Genomic DNA, 9,955 nt, shown 5'->3' on the forward strand with positions numbered 1-9,955 from the left:
AAAAACATTGACTATGCTCATTATCATTTATAACCAACCCCATTTGAATGAAAACAAACATTTATAAACAATATTTGGGAATATGGGCATTGTTCTTTCTAAACTGCTTCCTGCTGATTGAGGGCGATGTTCATACCATAGGGAATCATGATAAAACATAGAAACCTGACCAAATCCTTGTTTTTGTAGTCGGTAAGGCTGTATCGTCTCAGCTTCAGGGTGTCTTGCTTGATCAAACCGTATTAGTCTGGAAGGAATCCATAGCTTTTTATTTTCTGTGGAAACACAAACAGAAATTTTTTTCCAAGTACCCTGTCCTTAGACTTAAATTTTGAAGTCCAAGTATTTTTAAAATGTATAAGTTGGATTAATTTAGCAGCATTTATAATCAAATGTATTTCCTCAGCAATCAATTTAAAGACAACAATATGGCATAAAGTATCCAGATTCTCTGTGTATTTTCCATCTTTATGTGGTTTTTTTATTACTTTATTTTTACTTTCTTTTGTTTCTTATTTCTGAGACAGGGTTTCTCTGTGGAAATCCACCTGCCTCTGCTTCCTTCAGCAAATCCTACCGGCGTTGGCCACCACAACCCTCAATCCTTCCAGTAACCTCAGAATATAATAAACTTAAGATAAATATATGTTCATTTACTATTCCAGACCCAGACAATCTTTCAAATATACTTACATGCACCAAATATGCACACCCTTAATACAAATCTTGTACAATGATAGACATTTCTTTAAAAGTAAACATACAAGTCTTCTCTTTAAAATGAATCATTTTATGGCCTACCTGGTGATGAGACTCCACACTTTGGACAAGTCTTCTAGAGATATCTGCTACTTGTTATCATTGCATACCTATAACATCCAAAGTATTCATATATTGATAAAAATTCTTCATGCAACAAAATCATATACATATAAGTAACACTAAATGAATTGAACAGGTTGTACTTATACATTGGGCGTGTGTGTGTGTGTGTGTGTGTGTGTGTGTGTGTTTGTAAAACAATGAGAAATAAAGAAAAAGAGATCCTGCATTTCTGAGAGAACAACGTGGGGTATACATGGAGGGAGGGAATCAAGGAAATAGAAAATGGAAATTGATACAAGATTTTAATTAAAGATGGAAATGAAATTTTTTTTCTGTACAGCTACACCTAAAAACAAATGTTACAGTGTAACTTAAAAATTCATAAAGTATGTATGTGTATTTCATTATAATAACCATCAATGATACTAATCTCCCTGAATTTTTGTTATGACAAATTATACTCTAATTTGTATATATATTAAAACACCTAATATTCTATTCCTTTTATATAAATATAGATGCATCTATTTTCTAATTTTACTGTTTTTGATTCATTTCACACAGTCACAATAAAATTACAAAAACATTAAGGGATATTTAATTTCACTTAAAATTATAATCATAAGATATGTGGGTTCAAAGGTCACTTATCAACTTCCATTTTTATCACAGTAAAACAATGTAAAGTGTTAGCATGTAAGAGAACACTTTTAAAGTAACCAAAAAGACATCCATCAATCTTCTTTTTTTAATTTGGTGATGATGATGATGATGCTTCTCAGTGTTTCACCTGCATGTAACCCTGTTAAGCAAGGGCATGATACAATTCTAAAGCGCTTTCTCTCTTAGGGAGAGTAATTATCTGTCCTTAGGACTTCAGACTGTGTAGACTGTCTACCTCTGCCAGTCTTGATACTGCACACATTGAGAAATTTTCCCTTTCTGCCTCTGACCCCAGGGCTTTTTTTCTGCTTTTCTCATGTGCTATGGCCTATGTGGTTATATGCATCAGCCTTGGCTTTTTTGTTTAAGGAGTGATACTTTGGCATCAGAGGCAAAAATAGATGCAGATGGAATCCCATCATGGATTGGGAGGAGCTATGAGGTTCCACCTCTCCCCAAGGGAAAACTGACAATTAATGGAATTAATGGTTGATAGAGGAGGAGGAGATCCTATTGTCTTCAGTGACACAACCACCGATAAGTTGCCCTTACACAGAAATTAATTAATTAATGACTTTTAATTAAAACCAAATAGGTCATAGCACAGCCAACATTTATTTTTAGTGTCTGAAATATTTCATCTCAGTGGATGCTTATTTGATTATGATGATGTCAACCAATCAACCAGTTAGAATTAATGTTTGCAGTCCTAAAAGAGGTTTCATCAAACTCCTCCCCTCAAGGCTCTGAGATCTATTCCAAAAAGAGGAGGCAGAAAGATTCTAAGAGCCTGGGGTAATGGAAGATGCCAGGTAATAAAGTGATTTGCAGACCCAACAGTACTGATGCATATATGGAGTCACAGACACTGAGGTAGCATACACAAGACCTGCACAGATTCAAGTCACACAGGGTCTCAGCATTGAGAGAGGAAAATGGACGCAGGTTCCCACCTCTAGCCTAGAAGCTTCTTGGAAATGATACCTATTAGCAAAAGGAAAGTCAGTTTTTTCCAAAGGAGTATCACTGGATATATTAGCCACACTCCAGGGCAGGAGCCATATCCAGAAGTAGGCCAACATAAAAGGAACCCCATGTGTTTTTTTTTTTTTTTTTTTTTTTTAATTTTTGCAGAGGAGTTTTTGTTACATTTGGGTTTGTTTTGACATTTTATTTTTGTCTTACTGGTTTTTATTATTTGTTTTGATTTTGTTTTTGTTTTTGTGGGCTTTAGAAAGAACATGTTTGCTGGATAAGGCAGTAGAAAGGATCTAGGAGGAGCTTGGGGTAGGGGTAAACATGATCAAAATATATTGTACCATAAAATTACAAGAAAAAGGTAATGTTCACACTATCTTCCAGTTTGGTTTGACCACTACATGAACATATATGGTCCTTCTCCCTTCTAAGTTAATTCGATTTGTTTAAGGCACTAAATAGCTTAAGTGAATTTTCAAACGCTAGTTTCTAAGGAAAATATGCTTTGGAGATCAAAAATGAGCAGTGTAGTGTGTTTCAGGGGTTGCTCCCTGTATGACTGCTGTTGTATTAGCTGTTGGTGTTAAAAAAATTGAAAGTGGATACTTGTGTTTATTGTGTACAAAGTTCATCCCACAACATCTGAACTTCATGAATGTCCTAAAGGAGAGCATATGGTTAAAAGTATAGCTTCATAGATTGACAGAAAAGGTGCCTCTTGAATTGTTACGCCATGTCTGGACAGTGTGAGTTAATTCATGTTGCTAGGCTGACTGGAGAGGCAGAGAGGTTCACAGGGCGAGATCTTCGGTGCTGTGCCGTGTTGAGATTGACATCCTGAGGACCCCTGCCGTAGGTGCATCTTCAGTGCTCTATAGGAATACATTTATTGAGCAGGAACACCTTCATATTTTAGTATATAGATCAGGTGATAAACTTAGGAATGCTGTACTTAGTTGGTCTGTTGCTTTGTGTTTCCTTATAAGCTGAACATTGAGGGAATCGGAATTTTAATTGTAACTTCGCCAGTACTTCTATCTAGAAGCCTGCTGCCATTTTTGTCTTCTATGAAATTTTTGTTGCCAAGGAAGACAGAATTACAGTCTTGTCTGACAGATTGAGATGGCATGGTGTATTCTTGGTTATCAAAATACTCATGTAGCGTTGGGGCTTTTAGTTGGTGAATATTCACATTGTGGGGGAAAGCTTGCTACATATTGTATAATCTCAATTCCCTAAATGTATGTACATTGCAGCATCTAGAAGGACACAGCAAGCTGAGCTGCTTGTGACTGAGAGACTGTTCTTGGCTTCTTGTGCTTTGTTTCCTGTAATGCACATACTAAAAATAAATAAAAGCCTCTTTTAAAAGCTTAAAAAAATTGCAAGTGACATAGATTGAGCTACTTATCATAGAAAAAGCCAGGATTTGAAGTTTAGGATTCATTTTCTTTCATTTAATAGATTTATTCACAGAGTGTAAAAGGTACTTCTTAATTCGGTCTCTGTGACAACAATCTTTTTTTTTTTTTTCTTAAAGGAAATATCCTTGGAATGATGTAGAATCCTGAGCCTGGCTTCTTTCTACAAATCCAAAGCTTTCCTTGTAAAATGGCTTAGTAATCTACCTGGTCCCAGTGGTTACCAAATCACCATTAAACATCTAGTTCCCTTCTTATGCCCCACAAATTGTTTTCATTTTGGCATTTGTAGGGGGAAGATGAATCTACTTTCATAGATAGATTGAGTACAAGAAATAATACAAGCTGGGCAGTGGTGGCTCATGCCTTTATCCCAGCCCTCAGAAGGCCGAGGCAGGTGGATCTCTGAGTTTGAGGCCAGCCTGGTCTGTAGAATGACTTCCAGGACAGCCATGCTACACAGAGAAACACTGTCTCAAAAATAAACAAAATAAAACAAAACAAAAAAGATAATAGAATAAAATATGTATTTGAGTATTTGAGTCTTGGTTCCAAACCTTATTATCTATACCAATTCTGAAGCTCTCTGAATTTTTAGATTCTTAATCTATGAAAGGGGACTAAGCTCCTGCTCAATCAGGCTTTGTAGGACAGTTGAAACAATCTAGCCAAAAGTTCTCCATAAATATCCATTTTCTTCATAAGGTCCTCAAAGAAAATAATCTATGTTCAATCGAGAAATAAAGGTAAAATATAACCTAAAAAGAAATGGCTAACATTATGCAAACAGGCTACCATATAGATGTATCCTGGGCTCCATGGGCCTTAAGTTACAACAGCTTGCCTCTGTAATGGTACTCTGAAACTGGCCACAAGCAATGTGTATAGAATGTAGTGTCTACCTGGCATGGTGGCACATGCCTTTAGTTACAGCACTAGGCAGGTGGCTTCCTGAATTTGAGGGCACTCTGGTCTACAGAACAAGTTCTAGGACAGGCAGGGCTACACAGAGAAACTCTGTATTAAATAAATAAATATGTAGTGTCAATGAATTTTGTTATCAGAGTTATATGTACTCCTAAATTTTCAATTTCATACAATTTTCCCATGAGCTGTTCTAATTTTTCAAAAATATTTAGTGATTTATTTAAGTGTGTGTGTGGTGTGTGTGGGGTGGGCATATGTGCTATGGCATATATGTCTAGAGGCCAGAGGACAACTGTGTGGAGTTGGTTCTCCCCTTCTACATTCTTATGGGTTACAGAAATTGAATTTAGGTTTTCACCCAATTGCTTTCACCAACAGAATCATCTCTCTTCAAAAATACACTTAGCCATGGAGCAATGGATAAAAGCACAAGTCAGTCTGGGTTTGGCCTATGAGCCATGGTTGAAAAATTCCTTCTAAAGTATCAATATCAAAGTCATCAAAAGATTATCTAGCTGGTCGTGGTAGTCTATGTCTCTAAGTCAAACACTCTTGAGACCAAGGTAGGAAGATCACTCTGAGTTTGAGGTCAGCATGGTCTACAAGTCCCAGGCAAGTCTGGGACACACTGTGAAACCTTTTCAAATGAAAAAAAAAAAAAAAAAGTATAGCTAAAGCACTGACGGTAGAAATTTGTACATGGTGAGGTGGGTCAGCCCTGCTTCCTGCCTACCATCTACTTCCCTAAGAAGCGTTAATCCATTTTACCTCCTCTTTCCCATGTCTCTGGCAGCCCTTGTCCTGTGCTCTTTTTTTAATGGACTGTTGGTCTGTGTTATAGTAAAAATCAAACTTCCAAGTATGAGCAGAGACTTTTCAGACAGAAAATTGTCGAAGATGAAGTGCTTCCCTCCCTCCTGGCTGCTTACATCCTATCTTCTTCCCTCCTGATGGCTAGGATCCCCACATTAGTTCTAGTGGAGTGATGGGCAAGTGTCTGGGCAACACCTACACACCTTGCCTTGTGTGGTCCTAGGGTTACTTCACTTACAAATACCTAGTTTTCTATGAACATGCCAAGGACCTTGAAATGATCTATGTCATATAATTGATTTGGAGTTTTGCCAATAAATTATCTATAACAATAGGAGAGTTGGGATAAGATGCTGGAGCTCTATTTAGGTATTAAACAATTTTAAGAAAAAACACATTTTAAGAAAAAAGTGGGCACATTGAAACAAATAACTTGTCTTCTAGGACTTCTCAGCAAAATAATTCATAGAATGAGAATATATTGAATTTTTATGTGACCTCAGAAGCACGTTTTACATTGTTATTTCCGAACTTTAGGGCCTAAAATAGCATTCAGTGCTTTGCATGTGACCAATTGAGTGTGTTATAATTCAGCAGACTATGACAGGAAGCTGCACAATGAAGGGTACTGTTTTATTTTACTTTTATACTTTTAATTTAATCTGTGTGCAATGTGCTGGTTGCAGAGGAATAAACTGTAATATCTTGTCCCTTGCAGTAATAAGAACCCAAACCAGTATTCTCCCAAGGAGAGGAAGACATAGACACAGAGAATGGCAACATGACCCATTGAAGTATGGGGAAGGGTAGATTATAATTTCTACTTACCTTTACTTTTAATGTAAACAATTGGAAAGGAAGTTAGGGCTTATTAACTTATTTATTGGATCTGTTAATGTCAGATGCTATGTTTACCAAAAGGTCTGATGAAAGGGCCATGAGAAAGGGTGGATATTACTAGAGAGTAGGTAGGAATTCTGCAGCCCTTATTGTTTTTGAGAATGTTATAGTTTATGTATATTCAGTAGCTGCATTAGCAGTCAAATTACATAGCATCAACTAAATTTAACATTATGGTTTTGAAGACTCAGGAAGGCAGAGCTCTGATAATGCCCAGAGTTGGTAAGCCCCTCTGTGGAAAGTTATGAAAGTCAGAGCACCCAGTGCATGCAGAGTCTACCTTCAGGGAGCGTATGCATGTATAGGTTTGTTGATGTGGTGTGCTAGGAATGAAGGCAGAGGGACTATTCACTCTCCTGGTGACGCAAGCAGAATTTTCACCCTCCTGGCTCCAGGTGACTTCTGGCCTATAGTAATCAGTGACATAAGCTAGAAGGGAAGTTGTAGGAGTGTCCACTTTTCAGACCTAGAAAAATTGCCCCAGTCTCTTTTCAGCTAAGGATTGCTGTATCTTACCTGTAGAGCTAACCGGACAAGAGGATGTGGGAGTGTCACTCCTTCCATTCTTGGGGTCAAAGTCCTCTCACCTCTTTCTACTGAGAGACTGCAGAGCTTATCTCAGGAACAAGTCAGAAATAGGGTGAAGAAAGGATCCACTCTCCTGCTTATGGAAAGAAATGGCACATCTTTCTTGTAGATGTAGCTTTCTGGTCTGTAGTCATCACTGTAGTAAACCAGGAAGCAAGGGGCAACCATGAAGTGGTCCTTCACTTCCTTCTTACCAGAGGCTGTAGATATCTGTATCAGGAGTGAGAGATGGGGGGAAGGCTCAAGAAGTGCTACTTTCTCTTCTTGCTGGCAGAGGCTTCTGATCTCTTTCCAAAGAGAGGTGGCATGGTTAGAATTATCAATGGAACAAGCTGAGAAGGCAACAGACAGTTGCTCTCCCGATAAAATAAACAGAAGTTTTGCATCCTTTTTGCAGGGGAAGATGTCTTGTTATGAGTTATCACTATGGCAAGTCACAGAAGATGACACAGGGAACATCAGCTTCCTTCTTAGGCACAGACAGGTCCTCTGGCTTCCCTCTGAGAGATTGCATATATTTATCTCAGGAGCAAGCTAAGAAAGGAGCTGCAGAATGCTGTCCTCCTCTTGGAATTGGCAGAGGACTCCAGCCTCTCCCCATGAAAAGATTATGAATCTGAAAATGTCGCTAGCTCAAGCCAAGGATGAAGGCATGGACTGTACTATTTATTCAGGCTAGTTAGACTGGGGCAATCTATTTCTTATTGCTGTATAGGCGCTCAACTACCGACTCCCTAGACATGGGGATCTTCTGGAGATGTGTGTGGCTACACCCTTCCCAGGGAAAGATGGAAGTGAGGTAGCCTGTGGGAGCTACCGATGCTGGAATGATTTCTCAATTGAAAACCTCCTTTGTAAGTTGTGCTTGCAGAAAACCCTCTGCTTCCCAGTCTCTGATGTTTGGGTGCAGTGGGTTAGCAGCCATGCCCTCTAAGGGACTTTAGAGCTGGGCACTCCTGTGACAGGAGCCCTTCAGTGCTGTGAAGAAGCTAAGGTGGAATTTCCTTTCTGAGTCCGAAGGGTTATGTGCAGTGACTCAGCATTCCAGAGTCATTTGTCTATCTTTGGACATTTCTCATTCTTCGGCTGTATGGGAATCCTGAAGTGGATTCTGGCTCTTTCAGGAAAGATCAGAAGTGTGTAGAGGGGTTTGCTTGCTGTGTCTGTAGGAAGAGGATAGCCAGGAGCCCCCAATTACCCCCAGCTGCTGTGGCTATTTTGACCTTTTAAAATGTCAATGCCTTGTGTCATTTATATAATAAATTAGTACAGTATTGTTTGTATGCAATCTATGATTAAGTTTCTAAGTCACAAATGAAAGTATGTGATGTCAAGGAGGTTCTACTCAGAGGACGAAATGAACAGTCAAAAGTTCCCAAAGGAAATATCTATAACCAGCCAATTAGATATGTGAAGCAGCACAAAAGTTAAAATTAAGCTTATTCCATGAGCATATTGTCAGAAATAGGCTAAATTTATTTACCCTAGAGATGATATGGTTTGCTAGTTTCTATTATGGTTCTAAATTAACATAAAAATTAATGGGCTTCATTATGACATTTTCATCCACATTTGTCATTATACTTTGTTCTAATCCAGCCCTCTTTACCACTTCATTATGCCCCTGCCCCCCTTGGACTGTTTCCCTTCCTTTCTCCAGATAGTCTCTCCTTCATATGTCACATGTATTCCACCACCGTCTCTTCCCTAATTCTTCCTCCTCCTGATGATCTTATCTCTAGTACCAGAACCTGCATATTTACACAGAAACACACAGAGAGACAGATAGACACACATACATATACACACACAGATGCTCAGACACATGTACACACATATGTATATACACACAGACAGACACACATAGACACTTAGACACATGAACACACATGCACGTACACACACACAGACAGGCACATATAATTTTATACCTAGGTTCTGCATATGTAGCATTAGGAATTAAAATTTCATAGTAGCTTATTTTCCTTAACCTAATGATTTCTAGCTCCACACATTTTCCTGCAACTGTTATGATTTAATTTGTCTTCGTTTCTGAATAAAGTTTTATTGCTTGTGGAACTGGAGAGATGACTCTGTGATTAGGAGTGCTTAATGCTGTTGAGTATGACCTCATTTTGGGTCTCAGCACCCACATGGCTGCTCACAACTGCCTGTAACCTGATTCCAAGGAAGCTGATGCCCTCTTCAGATGTTGATCGTGTCTGTGTACACATGGTACACATACATACTTTCAAGCACACAGACAAATAAAATAAAATAAATATTTCTTAAAGTTCACTGAATAGATGAACCACATCTTCTTAACCCATTTATCTGTTGACTGACAGAAGAGCTGTTTCATCTTCACTCTATTGTGAATAGTGAAGCAATGAATATGGTGTTAAAGTAAGAGAGGGTATGCTTATTAGCCAGCCATAAAAGCTGTCAGAGTTGTATGTCATTTGCATGTGGGAGACCAGAAACTTGCAAACTATATAAACATCAAGATATCCTACCATTAACAAATATTCATGAATTTTTTCAAAAGAGCAACACCAAATGCAATAGCTTCAAAAAAAACCCAGAATATACATAAACAATGCTCATTCATGTCTCAAAAACCCAATAAATAAATAAATAAATAAATAAATAAAAATTAAAAAAACTATAAAGATTTCCATGTTCATAAACTAGAAAACAACATTGTTAAAGTCAATCACCCTCTGAATCGATAAGTATAATCCTAGTAAAGATCCCAATAATCTTTCTATTTTCAGAAGAAATTGGAAATCAGATTCTAGAGTTCGTAAAGACAAAGTTCAAACCTTTATGCTTTAAAA

At 37.9% G+C, this 9,955-nt stretch overlaps 1 long non-coding RNA gene across 1 annotated transcript; it reads right to left on the minus strand.

Moving 5' to 3' along the window:
- Window positions 1–216: 216 nt before the first annotated feature.
- Window positions 217–8,085, minus strand: LOC103159176. The gene is made up of 3 exons (XR_003480945.2): window positions 7,044–8,085; window positions 802–869; window positions 217–275 (listed from the first exon to the last, which is right to left on the minus strand). It is a non-coding gene; the product is annotated as an uncharacterized LOC103159176 (long non-coding RNA).
- Between the last annotated feature and the right edge of the window lie 1,870 nt (window positions 8,086–9,955).

The sequence above is a fragment of the Cricetulus griseus genome (genome assembly GCF_003668045.3).
Source record: "Cricetulus griseus strain 17A/GY chromosome 1 unlocalized genomic scaffold, alternate assembly CriGri-PICRH-1.0 chr1_0, whole genome shotgun sequence".
In the NCBI taxonomy this organism is placed as follows: domain Eukaryota; kingdom Metazoa; phylum Chordata; class Mammalia; order Rodentia; family Cricetidae; genus Cricetulus; species Cricetulus griseus.